The following is a 13506-nucleotide window of genomic DNA, read 5'->3' on the forward strand; positions in this document are numbered from 1 at the left end:
GATAAGGAAAAACCAAAGTGCAAGGATTGAAGAACTGATCGAGAATTCACTCCTCTGGATCAGACACTTGAGAGTATCATGGAGTATATGCTTGCGAAAGACATTGTCCGGTTGCCTAAAGTCACTGATCCCCCAGCAATTATGGGAAGATTCAAAGAACAATTTTGCAAGTTTCATCGAGCAGTAGGGCACGATACAGAAAACTGCTTCGTCCTTAAGAACATTGTTCAAGACTGCATTGACAAGAAGCTCCTCGTTGAAGATGAAAAGGAGGACTAGTCATCCTGACTAAGCTTTTTCCACAATCATTCCAGAAGCTGACAATGCCGACACTTTCCCATTTCTCATCTTGCTTTTCAAAATAATAATGTATTCCCATTCTCTTTCCTTGATTTTAAAGCATCAATAAAATCATCAAACTTTCCAATAGCTTGGCACCATCCTATTTGTTTTTTCTTCCTTTTCACAATGTCTCTCTTATGAGGAATGATCTTGAGGACGTCTATCAATCAAGGAGCTTGTCGCCTTATTCATCAATTATGCTTCTTTTATTCAAAATTTTCCTCCCTAGTTACACTGGGGGCATTTTTTTGAAATTTATCTTTATCTCAAAACATCGTGTATGCAGGCAGGATAAACCAATCTATCATTTTGCATGTATATGCATCCATTTGCATTAATTTTGCATTCATTTGCATCAATTGGCAATCATTCTTATTCATTTGCATTCAATTTGCATAAGCATTCCCCTTTAGGTTAAGGGATAAACCTGAATCATTCTCCATCATTTTCCACAATTCTTCAATTTCTATTCACTTCCCATTCAGGATAAGGGATAAATCCTGAGACTATGAATGATTTCCCACCTTAATCATCAATCCCTAACTTCAGTTTATAATCTCTATTGATTTTTCCTCAAAATTCTTCAGATAGAATCCTCTTTCCAAAAACCAGTGCTCGAACTGGTACATTTCAAAATCCAACTTTCAAGTTGGTCTACATTTTCCTTTGAAGATCCAAGTTCCGACTTGGGTTTTCCTTTAAATTATTTTTCCTTTGAAGATCCGAGTTCCGACTTGGGTTTTTCCTTTAAATTATTCTTCTTTTGAAGATCCGAGTTCCGACTCAGGTTTTCCTCAAAATTATTTTTCCTTTAAAGAACCGAGTTCCGACTCTGGTTTTTCCTTTAAATTATTATTTTCCTTTGAAAAACTGAGTTCGGACTCAGGTTTTCCTTTAAATTATTTTTCCTTTAAAGATTCGAGTTCCAACTCGGGTTTTCCTTCAAATTATATTTTTTTTCCTTTGAAGATCTAGTTCTGACTTAGGTTTTCCTTTAAATCATTTTCCTTTGAAGATCCGAGTTTCGACTCGGGTTTTCCTTCAAATTATTTTCCTTTAAAGATCCGAGTTCCGACTCAGGTTTTCCCTCAAATTATTGTTCTTTTGAAGATCCAAGTTCCGACTCGGGTTTTTCTTTAAATTATTTTTCCTTTGAAGATCCGATTTCCGACTAGGGTTTTCCTTTAAATTATTTTTCCTTTGAAGATCAGAGTTCCGACTCGGGTTCTTCGTCAAAATTATTTTCCTTTGAAAAACCGAGTTCCAATTCGGGTTTTCCTTCAATTTATTTTTCCTTTGAAGATCCGAGTTCTGACTCGGGTTTTCCCTTAAAATTATCTTTCCTTTGAAGATCTGAGTTCTGACTCAGGTTTTCCTTCAAATTATTTTTCCTTTGTTGATCTGAGTTCCGACTCGTGATTTCTTTACCCTATTCGAGCTCTTCATTTTCCTTTGTTGATTCGAGTTCCGACTCGTGATCTCTTTACCATATTCAAGCTCCTCATTTTCCTTTATTGATCCGGGTTGCGACTCGTGATCTCTTTACCTTATTTGAGCTCTAATTCGAGCTCTTCATTTTTCTTTGTTGATCCGAGTTCCGACTCGTGATCTCTTTACCTTATTCGAGCTCTGATTCTTGCTCTTCATTTTCCTTTGTTGATCCGAGTTCTGACTCGTGATCTCTTTACTTTATTCAACCTCTTATTCAAGGTCTTCATTTTCCTTTGTTGATCTGAGTTCCGACTCGTGATCTCTTTACTTTGTTCGAGCTCTGATTCGAGTTCTTCATCTTCTTTTGTTGATCCGGGTTCCGACTCGTGATCTCTTTACTTTGTTCGAACTATGATCCAAGCTCTTCATTCTCTTTTGTTGATCCGGGTTCCGACTCATGATCTCTTTACCTTATTCGAGCTTTGACTCGAGCCAATTATTCTCCTATGTTGATCCAAGTCATTTTGATCCTCAAGGTCAGTCAATTTCTCAAATTTGGCCTTTGAGTCCACCAATTTCCAATTTAAATCTTCGGATCATTCAATTCTTTAATTTCGACCGTCGGGTCACCCAATTTTCAACAATCAATTTCCCAATTTCCAATTTTGACCTCCAGGTCATTCAATTTCCAATTTCGACCTTCGGGTCACTCAATTCTCAATTTCGACCTTTTGGTCGCTCAATTTTTATACTCTCAATTTTCAATTTCCAATTTTGACATTCAGGTCACATAATTTTGACCTTTTAGTCAACCAATTCTCAATTTCGACCATTAGGTCACCCAATTTCAAACCTTCGGGTTACCAATTCTATCTTAATTATTTTTGACCTGCGGGTCACCTTTGCCAATCATGGTCGTGCTCATTCCGCCTATTGGCTCAATATCCAATTTCAATCATTTTCTCTTGCGAGAGACCTTGTTTTTACGGAGAGTTCGAGGGAGCTCATTCTTTTCGCATGCTATCCAATTCGTTCACTTAGCCCCTTTTCAGGGAGAGTTTGAAGGGACTTGCGTCTTTGTGAACCGTTTGCAAAACAATTTCCAATTTCACACATAGAACCCTTTTAAAAGAAGAGACTCGACGGAGACTCGCTTTTCTTGTGGCCCCCCAATTTTCCTACTAGGCCATTTTCGTCATGGAGTACCCTCTTTTTAGGGAGAGTGTGATGAACTCGTTCCTTCATGACCCAATTTTTCGACCTCACTATTACCGGCCCCCTTTCCGTGAGAGAAGCCTAATATTAGGGAGCTCTGACGAAAGCTTAATTTCTCTTTGAAAGTTTGTTTTACAAACACCTCCTCTTCAGGGAAGAGAGGAGTATTTTCCATTTCCCATTCAGGTAAGGGCTAAGCCTGAGTCTCTCTTTTTGGGGAAAAAGAGAGGAAAATTTTCGTCACGGATGTATTGAGCCGGACTTTAAATGCTCTCTTTCATGAAGGATTTTAAGAAATTTTTTTCAATTTGTCAATCAAATTACTTGTTGATTTCAGAATCTATATTGCATAATTCTTTACCTCAGTTTACCTTCAGCATTACTTCCAAAAGAGCAAAGCTTTTGCGAAGAAAGATTCAAAATTCAAATTATTTTTATTGGCCAACCAAAAGGATGAAGGATAAATCCTCGATATGGCCAGAAATAAAGATTCAATGTTATTGCAAAGCCACAAACGATTGATATTGATCGCAGTTATGGCACATCTTTAAAGACCATTCTTATGAAGATGAGACAGTGGAAATATCCTGAGCGCTAGAAAAAGATAGCATTCACCCAAGCCATGTCTCCTCAAAATCACCCAAGCTGCAATTAAATATCCGCAAAAGGGATCTCTTGATTGTCGTCAAGATGAAGGCGAATTAAGCGAGTAGACCCTTGGGGCCAAAGAAGATTTAAAACATCTCCGAGATGAAGGAGTTTGTGACAAATCCTTCCAGGGAAAGTCCAAAGCACTGTCGAGATGAAGGCAGATGCGATGAACATCCAGAGATCGAAACATCTCCAAGTTGAAGGAGTTTGTGATGTACCCTTCCAAAAAAGAGTGAGAGGAAAAGAAAGAAAAAAAAAGTCTCGACATCCATTCAAAATAAAGGATGATGTAATAAACTCTCTCGAAGCTCAAAAAGAGCCCAAAAGAGTGCAAAAAGATTATCATGAAAGAAGCTTCCAAGATATCAAACTACCACATCTATCAAGAATCTTATTTAAATTTGTGAAATTCTATTATCAATATTCATTCATCAATTGCTTTCATAATATCAAATTCTCTTTCTTGTTCATATCAAGGAAATTGATAGCTTCCTTGAAGAAGGTCAATCGTAAGCGATTTAAAGTCCGAATCTTGATTCTACGAAGTCAATCTCATTTGAAGATAATACTTCAGGTAGAAAAGGAGAAATATCTTTGCAACAATGTGCACCATTTTTAAATACTTTGAATCAACAACAAAATTCTCAATATTTTGACAATATCTTTTAGCTATCATGACGTGAAGTGAGAGCTTGATGTTCGTTCTTAATACATTCAAACACCATTTTCAATCCCTCTTAAGGACTTGATTCCTTCCCTTCTTTTATAATTTGAAAGCGTGAGCTCTCAGATTCACACACTTCCCTCTGTCCCCACTGTCCCACCATAGACAATCCCATTTCGGTTCGAGGTCGAACCACCAATCATTTTCTCGCAAAAGGCAATTTCAAAAGCTATTTAGTCTCAACAATGAGACTCCCAAGATCAACCCCTTTTCAAGCTTTAGGGACCCCATTTTCCTTCATTTTGCAAAACCCCTGTCGGATTTATTGTGCAAAATCCGAAGGTTCCATCATGGTCTCCTCCTTCGAGGATTCCATTCATTTTCCGCGCGATTAGGATAAGGGTATAAACTTGAGCCTCATTCAAAGAGGTATTTCATTTTCTGCCCAATCAGGATAAGGGTATAAACCTGAGCCTCCTTTGATGAGGTATTTCATTTTTTCGCCCAATCAGGATAAGGGTACAAACCTGAGCCTCATTCGATGAGGTATTTCATTTTTTATCCCATCTAGGATAAGGGCAAAACCTGAACCTCACTCTCACAAAGTGAATCTTTCTTCTTCATTCTCCATTTCATATCTACCATCTTCACCGAACCAATATCTCTACTCCCAGTTAGATCCTTCTAACTGGGGCATTTTTTTTATATAACCCAAATTTGGTGTGTTTTCTTTGCCACTAAGCTCGGCCACAAGCCGTCTTAGTAGCAAAGAGGGGCATCTGTAAATACCCTAAATTTTCACTCACTTCTCTGACATCTCCACCAATCATCACATTTCGGTTCTCCGAAATCAATAAAGGGCAAAATGGTCATTTTCTGAAAGAAGACCTTGCAGAAAGTTGAAAATTTCATTCTTGAGTCTCAAAATTTCTATATTTAGGCTCAAAAACATCTCCAAGCTGCAAATTTTCAAAATCCTATTCTTGACAAGAAGCTAGAATTTCCAATTCTAAATTCAGAGTGGCATTTCATGGGACATGTCTTTGCATATCATCGAAACAACATTTCATATCATTTCACAGCACAACATGTCATTTTGAGGTCCAGAACTCTCGATTTCAAAATCCTCAATCCAGATTCTATTTTAACCCTTTTCAAAATTGATTTCAAAACCCTGGGTCTTCAAAATTACCGATTCTTCCCATTTTACCCCCAGGACTTCGAATTACAAAAGTTTTCTCAGGAAAATAATCTAGATAGTTTTGATATTGATTTTCAAATCTCGTCAGTTGGAAAGAGGGGGACACAATTTTAAATTTAGAAGACTTTATTTCAAACTTTTGCAAAAGGGCTCTGAATTTCTCTGCATCTTGTTATTTTGCCCTGAAGAACCATTTTTTTTTTAGTTTTTGAAATCAAGCCAAATTTTACTTCATGTTTTCTAAACTAGCCTACTATTATAAAAATTCCAAAAAAAAGAATTTACTTTGCTTTTATTTTAAATAAAATGACGTGGGACCCACCCTGAGGTGGCGTAACACTCAGCTTCTCAAAGTGTTTCTTTTATTCTCAACCAGTGCCCACCCGGAGGTGGCACCAATTTAGAAAACCCTTTTTCTTTTTATTTTCAAACCTATTTATTTTTAATAAAATAATCAGTGGGCCCACACATAGGTGGCGCCTCACTGAAGCTCCTTGCCAAGAAAAACAAAATTTTTTCTTTTACTTTCAAAAGGTTTTCAAATCCGGTTAAGGCGGCGCAACCTTAAAAGAAAAAAAAAGAAAGAAAAAGGGAAAACAAAATCCATTTTTACTCATTTTTTTTATTACTTTTCAGCCCCCAAAAAGGAGCCACCGTGAAACCCTACCCAAAACTTTATTTTTACCTAAGTTTTCAAAATTCCTCTTAAGAAACGAAGTTGCCCCCTTCCAAAACGGCAAACATTTCAAAGAAATTCAAAATTTTGTTTTAAAAGATTATCAAAACCGGTTGAAAAAGAAAGAAAAGATTGGATTTTGTGGAGAAAGGGGAGGTCATTCATTAAAAGGCCCTGATTTGCGTTTTTTTTAGAGGAGCTCAGTCTGCGATTTCTCTTGAAACTAGTTCTCAATCATCTTTATCACTTTTTTTCCTCTTCTAGCAGGATCGGCAACTCCATCAGCCATTGCCTCTTAATCGCCTCTCGGCTAGCAGGAGGTCGACCCCTGACTGCCTCTCCCCCCCTCTTATCGCTGGAACCCCTGTTAACTCTCTTCTTCAGCAAGGATTGAAGGAGCCCTCCATTTTCCTGATTGGGGATAATCGTCTTCTTCCATCAATTAGTAAAAGGAAGAACCAAAGGGCAATCAGATAGTGTGTGGTCCTCTTTTCCCCTTTTGCGGCTTGACTCATCCCCGAAGGAGACGCCAGCGTCGGCCTCCATTCAGCCAAGGTAAAGGCTCCTCTTTTCATTTTACTCTGCATCTACAGGAAGCCAATATCAGGTTCATGCCATAGGCGTGGTAAACCCATCTCAAATGGCCGATGTGGTTTACGTTTTGGTTTAGTCTATATGTCAAGAAATGATAATGCCTCTCAATGGCATTCTCAATTCAATTGGAAGAGCATGGTTTTACCAAATCTTTGTGCTCCTTCAAGACTCTCATATGATTCATTATAGCATCATGACTATTTCAAAATAAAATTTTTTTTACCTCAATTCTTGATTTTCATGTGCATGGCCAACTCATCCTGTCGCACACCCATGATTTATACTCATTTAAGAAGATTTTTTTTTATGAACTTTAATTTTTCAGTTTTTTGTAAGTGCAGCAACTCAGGTTGTAGGAATTAGCAGTGATATCATTCTCATTGCCTTATGACCTTTTTGCTTAAAGATAGTTTTAAAACTTCCAGCATGTCATTATTTTTTACAGATGTATATGGTTTTTCATTGAGTTGCTTGCCTATAATGGAGTAAAGTGATGACATTAAGGTTTATCATACAGTGAATGGTACTTTGAATCAACAACAAAATTCTCAATATTTTGACAATATCTTTTAGCTATCATGACGTGAAGTGAGAGCTTGATGTTCGTTCTTAATACATCCATACACCATTTTCAATCCCTCTTAAGGACTTGATTCCTTCTCTTCTTTTATAATTTGAAAGCGTGAGCTCTCAGATTCGCACACTTCCCTCTGTCCCCACTGTCCCACCATAGACAGTCCCATTTCGGTTCGAGGTCGAACCACCAATCATTTTCTCGCAAAAGGCAATTTCAAAAGCTATTTAGTCTCAACAATGAGACTCCCAAAATCAACCCCTTTTCAAGCTTTAGGGACCCCATTTTCCTTCATTTTGCAAAACCCCTGTCGGATTTATTGTGCAAAATCCGAAGGTTCCATCATGGTCTCCTCCTTCGAGGATTCCATTCATTTTCCGCGCGATTAGGATAAGGGTATAAACTTGAGCCTCATTCAAAGAGGTATTTCATTTTCTGCCCAATCAGGATAGGGGTATAAACCTGAGCCTCCTTTGATGAGGTATTTCATTTTTTCGCCCAATCAGGATAAGGGTACAAACCTGAGCCTCATTCGATGAGGTATTTCATTTTTTATCCCATCTAGGATAAGGGCAAAACCTGAACCTCACTCTCACAAAGTGAATCTTTCTTCTTCATTCTCCATTTCATATCTACCATCTTCACCGAACCAATATCTCTACTCCCAGTCAGATCCTTCTAACTGGGGCATTTTTTTTATATAGCCCAAATTTGGTGTGTTTTCTTTGCCACTAAGCTCGGCCACAAGTCGGCTTAGTAGCAAAGAGGGGCATCTGTAAACACCCCAAATTTTCACTCACCTCCCTGACATCTCCACCAATCATCACATTTCGGTTCTCCGAAATCAATAAAGGGAAAAATGGTCATTTTCTGAGAGAAGACCTTGCAGAAAGTTCAAAATTTCATTCCTGAGTCTCAAAATTTCTATATTTAGGCTCAGAAACATCTCCAAGCTGCACATTTTCAAAATCCTATCCTTGACAAGAAGCTAGAATTTCCAATTCTAAATTCAGAGTGGCATTTCATGGGACATGTCTTTGCATATCATCGCATGAGCATTTCATATCATTTCACTGCACAACATGTCATTTCAAGGTCCAAAACTCTCGATTTCAAAATCCTCAATCCAGATTCAATTTTAACCCTTTTCAAAATTAATTTCAAAACCCTAGGTTTTCAAAATTACTGATTCTTCCCATTTTACCCCCAGGACTTCGAATTACAGAACTTTTCTCAGGAAAACAATCTGGATAGTTTTGATATTGATTTTCAAATCTCGTCAGTTGGAAAGAGGGGGACACAATTTTAAATTTAGAAGACTTTATTTCAAACTTTTGCAAAAGGGCTCTGAATTTCTTTGCATCTTGTTATTTTTCCCTGAAGAACCATTTTTTTTTAGTTTTTGAAATCAAACCAATTTTACTTCGTGTTTTCTAAACTAGCCTACTATTATAAAAATTCCAAAAAAAAAAAATTACTTTGCTTTTATTTTAAATAAAATGACATGGGACGCACCCTGAGGTGGTGTAACACTGAGCTTCTCAAAGTGTTTCTCTTATTCTCAGGCAGTGCCCACCCGAAGGTGGCACCAATTTAGAAAACCCTTTTTCTTTTATTTTTCAAACCTATTTATTTTTAATAAAATAATCAGTGGGCCCACACATAGATGGCGCCTCACTAAAGCTCCTTGCCAAGAAAAACAAAAAATTTTCTTATACTTTCAAAAGGCTTTCAAATCCGGTTGAGGTGGCACCACCTTAAAGAAAAGAAAAAAAAAAGAAAGAAAGAAAAAGGGAAAACAAAATCCATTTTTACTCATTTTTTTTATTACTTTTCAGCCCCCAAAAAGGAGCCACCGTGAAACCCTACCCAAAACTTTATTTTTACCTAAGTTTTCAAAATTCCTCTTAAGAAACGAAGTTGTCCCCTTCCAAAACGTCGAACATTTAAAAAAAAATCAAAATTTTGTTTTAAAATATTATGAAAACCGGTTGAAAAAGGGGGAAAAAGATCGGATTTTGTGGAGAAAGGGGAGGCCGTTCATTAAAAGGCCCAGATTTGCGATTTTTTTAGAGGAGGTCAGTATGCGATTTCTCTTGAAACTAGTTCTCAATCCCCTTTATCATTTTTTTCCCTCTTCTAGCAGGATCGGCAACTCCATCAGCCATTGCCTCTTAATCGCCTCTCGGCTAGCAGGAGGTCGACCCCCGACTGCCTCTCCCCCCTCTTATCGCTGGAACCCCTGTTAACTCTCTTCTTCAGCAAGGATTGAAGGAGCCCACCATTTTCCTGATTGGGGATACTCGTCTACTTCCATCAATTAGTAAAAGGAAGAACCAAAGGGCAATCGGATAGTGTGTGGTCCTCTTTTCCCCTTTTGCGGCTTGACTCATCCCCGAAGGAGACTCCAGCGTCGGCCTCCATTCAGCCAAGGTAAAGGCTCCTCTTTTCATTTTACTCTGCATCTACAGGAAGCCGATATCAGGTTCATGCCATAGGCGTGGTAAACCCATCTCAAACGGCTGATGTGGTTTACGTTTTGGTTTAGTATATATGTCAAGAAATGATAATGCCTCTCAATGGCATTCTCAATTCAATTGGAAGAACATGGTTTTACCAAATCTTTATGCTCCTTCAAGACTCTCATATGATTCATTATAGCATCATGACTATTTCAAAATAATTTTTTTTACCTCAATTCTTGATTTTTATGTGCATGTCCAACTCATCCTGTCGCACACCCATGATTTATACTCATTTAAGAAGATTTTTTTTTATGAACTTTAATTTTTCGGTTTTTTGTAAGTGCAGCAACTCAGGTTGTAGGAATTAGCAGTGATATCATTCTCATTGCCTTATGACCTTACTTAAAGATAGTTTTAAAACTTCCAACATGTCATTATTTTTTACAGATGTATATGGTTTTTCATTGAGTTGCTTGCCTATAATGGAGTAAAGTGATGACCATTAAGGTTTATCATACAGTGAATGGTTCTTTAACCAGGGCACTACACATTGATTCAATGTTAAGCTCAATAATCATATCAATGTTGATGTCTGATTTCTTTTTTTTTTTTTTTTGCCAATTCAAAATAGCAATTAAATAGTTATATGAATTCAATCCATTATCTTTTTGCTGAAATATATTTTGCTGTAAGTTGGCTTGTTGGTGGCTGAGGAGTGTTTATCATATTGCCTTATTGAGATGAATGAACTCAAAATGATAAATGAAGGTTGCTGGTTGTGTGAATCAGATTTCAGATTGAGAGGTCATTTTGCATATGGCAGACGCAGTTTGGTGATAGCCTACTGTACACTTATTGTATAGTCCCTTCTCAAATTTCTGCACTTGATTAGGGCCCCTTTTTATCATGATACATCTGCCTTTTCTCTCGTGAACTACAGGGTTACTTTCAGCCAGCTAGTGTGTTCTGCTAAACTCTTTATTAAAGATCGTTAACAAATTCCAGTCATACATAATGTGGTCTAGTTTAGGTAAGATCGATTTGTAGGCTCATGTTGTATGAAAGTTTACATTGCATCATGACAGGTTACTTAGCGTGTGTATGTCATCAATTCGGTTCTTGTGCATGTCTATATAACTTGCTTCTCTTTTATGAACTCACGTTCAGTATTTCATAATTGCAGTCATCTTTCATTGTCATTTAACCTTCCTCTTATTGTATACACAAAGGAAGTCCATTCCCCTGTTGCTAACTGTAAATTTACTATGCACATCTCCTACTACCTTGCTCACATATTATAAGCAGGAGGATTCATTCATTGAGACTAAGACTGCCAAAGTGCTGAAATGAAAGCTGATGGTAACAGGGTCAAAGACCCACAATTTGATAAATTTGGGACATTCCTGTTTGTATAATGCAATTAAGTTACTGATGCTTATCTATGGTTGACAATCCATCTGAGCAAGATTCATTAGCATTTATAGGTCTCATAGCAGACATGGTTTTCAATATGACATATTGTCAATTAACCATCATACTTGCAACGGTTTTACTTTCTCATTATTTTTTTTTCTTCTTCTGCGTTTGTCTGTATGTATTGCTCCCCTGAGAATGTTTAATCTATCTATGTTTCATTAGATCAAGGCATTCATCTATACCATGTCATTATCTTTTTATTTTATTTATGTGATCTTCCTCTGTTAATATCGTACCTATAGCATATCAAAGCATGTATTTCTGTTTTTTTTTAGGGTAGATCGATCTTGGGTATATTAGTATACTGTTAAACTTTTGTAGCTTCATCTATGATTTAGGTACATTCATTGCTTTCATCAGTCACCATCCATGTACTTCATTGAAAATCATCAAACATAGTTACATGTTATTTTCCATAGTCTATTTGTATGACTCCAGCGTATCGTCATATATGGTGTCTGTACATTACACATAAATTTGATCATTAGGCCCTTTCCCAATTATAAAGATATCCATATTTCTCGTGCACTTTCTTTCATATATGTACTTAGAGGGGATATTATCATAGGCTTTTAGGTAGACGTAATTTTCGTGTATATTCTAATATAGATATTTTCATATGTAAACTTCATTCAGTGCAATTTTAGGTATTTAGGCCCACATATGTATAATCCTTCTTTAGTTTTAGGCATGATTTCTAGACATTTTCCTATCCATTCCTGATAAATTTTTTTTATTATATTTTCATATTTCTACTATAATTCATGTCAAATCACCTGTGTCTTGTCATCAACATAGGACCTTCAACCTCCCCTCTGCATATTGTATTTCTTGTCTCAAGTCTCACTTGCAGGAAAACCTGGAGGATGTTGACTCTTTTAAGCTCTGATTTTTTCATTTATTTTGCTTTATGTCAGAGATGTAATAATCAAATTTGGAATAATATTTATTTTTACTGTTTAGATTAGGATGCATATCATGTAGTTTGATTTCTGCAATATCCTGACTATGTGGTTCATGCATTGCATTTCAAAATCACCATGGATGTACACGAATGGCACGTGCACCAACTCTTAGGGAGTTGATGAACTCGGTGGAGTCCATATTTACGGCCCTGGTCAGAATATGGATGAGACCCAGATTCAACATCTTTCTACTAGTCACACAGAGCCTACAATCTTAGGCTATCTTCAAAATAGCACATCATATTTCCAATTTTGTAAAATATTGTGAATTAAATCAATTAAACCGTGAACATGTTCATGGCCACAGTCAGAATATGTGAAGAATTTCCTTTGGCTTAATGCACATTTTTCCAACAAATTTCTCAAAAAGTTTTTCCAGATATCCTTTTCAAAGTGCATACATCCATTCAAATCATTTGCATCATGAAATCACTTGCATTTCTCAACCCTTTTCTCAAGAAAATTTTCATTCCATGGAAATCGATTCCTCAAGAAATTCTGAAAATTTTCACAGTTGGATTTTCCCAAGTCTAGTTTTCCACGATTTTCCCTGGAAAATGTTATTTTCTTAAGATTCTTTTTCAAAAGGGGTTTCGCATCTTTCTCAAGAATTAAAATCAATTTTCAAGTATTTCAAGGCTAAAATTCTTAGAATCTCAATTTACTGATTCGATTTTTCTTCTCCAAAGAGTTTTTCAATGAATTTTGACAATTTTCCTGAGAAACTTTTCAAAGCTAGAGTTCTCCTGACCAGCATTTTCTCTTCAAGTGTTCACCTTTTTTCAAGAAGTACTTCTACTTTCCCAGAATTTTCAACCATTCATGATTTTTTCAAATTTTTACAAACTTTCTTGAGATTTCAAATCCTTTATCAAAGTTTCATGAGAAATCGATTTCTAATTTTCCTTAGAAACATTTTCCAACTCCAAAAGCATTTTCCAAGCATGCATCATGTTTTCCAGCTTGCATTTTATAAAATTTCATAGCATATGCCTGAATTCTTTGTGCATTTAGGATAGAACACAATTTCGATGATTTACCTAAGTCAAGCACACATTTGGTCCTTGCTTCGATTACCCCTGTTAAAGGCGACAGAAACAATCGAACCTTGTACCGACAGGTCGAGCCCCATCCTATGGATTTTCCTGCTATTTTCAAAAATGGAGGCGAGTATTTCAAAATAATTTTCAAACTCTGGTCAAGTTTGACTCACAAAAGCATGTTTTCCTCTCTTTTTCCCGCAGGGAAGAGA

Source organism: Nuphar pumila, chromosome 9, assembly GCF_984573655.1.
Source record: "Nuphar pumila chromosome 9, dmNupPumi1.hap1.1, whole genome shotgun sequence".
NCBI lineage: Eukaryota > Viridiplantae > Streptophyta > Magnoliopsida > Nymphaeales > Nymphaeaceae > Nuphar > Nuphar pumila.